Raw genomic sequence first — 2,500 nt, 5'->3', positions numbered from 1 at the left:
TGACCCCAACCCGAACCCTAACCCCGATCCTAAACCCAACCCTAACCCTAACCCCAACCCTAACCCCAACCCTAACCCTAACCCTAACCCTAACCCCAACCCTAACCCCGACCCTAAACCTAACCCGAACACTAACCCTGACCCTGACCACAACCCTAACCCTAACCCTAACCCTAACCCCAAACCCAACACTAAACCTAATCCTAACCCCAACCCTAACCCTAACCCTAGCCCTAACCCCAACCCTAAACCTAACACTAACCCTTACCCTAACCCTGACCCCAACCCTAACCCTAACCCTAACCCTAACCCTACCCCTAACCCTAACCCTATCCCCAACCCTAACCCTAACCCTAAACCTGAGCCCTAACCAAACCGTAACACTAACCTAACCCTAACCCTGCCCCTAAACTTAACCCTAACCACAACCCTAACTCTAACCCTAACCCTAACCCTAACCCCTACCCTAACCCTAACCCTAACCCTAACCCTAACCCTAAACCTAACCACTACCCTAACCCTAACCCTAACCCTAACACCAACCCTAACCCCAACCCTAACACTAAACTTAACCCAACCCTAACCCTAACACTAACCCTAGCCCTAACCCTAACCCTAATCTTAACCCTGACCCTGACGCTGACCCTAACCGTAACCCTAACCCTAACCCTAACCACAACCCTAACCCTATCACTAACACTAACCCTAACCCTAACCCCAACCCGAAACCTAACCCCAACCCTAACCCCGACCCTAAACCTAACCCGAACCCTGACCCTGACCTGACCCTGACCCTAACCCTAACCCTAACCCAGACCCTAACCCTAAATCCAAGCCGAAACCTAACACTAACCCTAACCCCAAACCTAACCCTAACCCTAAACCTAACCCCAACCCTAACCCTAGCCCCAACCAAAACTCTAACCCTAACCCTAACCCCTACCCTAACCCTAACCCTAACCCTAACCCTAAACACTACCCTAACACTCAGCCTAAACCTAACCCTAACCCCAACACTAACCCCAACCCTAACCCTAACCCCAACCCTAACCCTAAAACTAACCCTAACCCTAACCCAACCCTAACCCTAACCCTAACCCTAACCCTAACCCCAACCCTAACCCTAACCCTAACCCTAACCCTAACCCCAACCCCAACACTAAACCTAACCCGAACCCCAACACTTACCCTAACCCTGACCCTAACCCAACCCTAACCCAACCCTAACCCTAACCCTAACCTTAACCCTAACCCTAACCCCAACCCTAACCCTAACCCTAACCCTAACCCTAACCCTAACCCCAACCCCAACCTTAAACCTAATCCTAACCCTAACCCTAACCCCAACCCTAAACCTAACACTAACCCTAACCCTAACCCTAACCCTGACCCCAACCCTAACCCTAACCATAACCCTAACTCTTATTCTAACCCCAACCCCAACACTAAACCTAATGCTAACCACAAACCCTAACCCTAACACTAACCCTAACCGTAACCCCAACCCTAAACCTAACACTAACCCTTACCCTAACCCTGACCCCAAACCTAACCCTAACCCTAACCCTAACCCTAACCCCAACCCTAACCCTACCCTAACCCTACCCCTAAACTTAACCCAACCCTAACCCTAACACTAACACCAACCATAACCAACCTGAACCGTAACCCCAACCCGAACCGTAACCCCAACCCTAATCCTAACCCGAACCCTAACCCTAACTCAACCCTAACCCTAACCCTAACCCCAACCCTAACCCTAACCTTAACCCAGACCCTAACCCTAAATCCAACCCTAACCCTAACACTAACCCTAACCCCAAACCTAACCCTAACGCTAACCCTAACCCCAACCCTAACCCTAACCCTAACCCTAACCCAAACCCTAACCCTAACCCGAACCCCAACCCTAACCCTATCCCTAAACCTGACCCTAACCCTAAATCCAACCCTAACCCTAACACTAACCCTAACCCCAAACCGAACCCTAACGATATCCCTAACCCTAACCCCAACCCTAACCCTACCCTACCCCTAACCCTAAACTTAACCCAACCCTAACCCTAATACTAACACCAACCCTAACCCAACCCAAACCCTAACCCCAACCCTAACCCCGACCCTAAACCTAACCTGAACCCTAACCCTGACCCTGACCTTAACCCTAACCCTAACCCTAACCCTAACCCTAACCCTTAGTCAACCCTAACCCCAACCCTAACCCCAACACTAACCCTAACCCTAACCGAGACACTAACCCTAAATCCATCCCTAACCCTAACACTAACCCTAAACCCAAACCTAACCCTAACGCTAACCCTAACCCCAACCCTAACCCTAACCCTAACCCTAACCCGAACCCCAGCCCAAACCCTAACCCTAACCCTAACCCCTACCCTAACCCTAACCCTAACACTAAACACTACCCTAACACTAAGCCTAAACCTAACCCTAACCCCAACACTAACCCCCACCCTAACCCTAACCCCAACCCTAACCC

This window comes from Heloderma suspectum, chromosome W (assembly GCF_057233095.1).
Source record: "Heloderma suspectum isolate Gila_16-S chromosome W, 16-S_ref, whole genome shotgun sequence".
Lineage (NCBI taxonomy): Eukaryota > Metazoa > Chordata > Lepidosauria > Squamata > Helodermatidae > Heloderma > Heloderma suspectum.
This window is presented reverse-complemented; position numbering follows the sequence as displayed.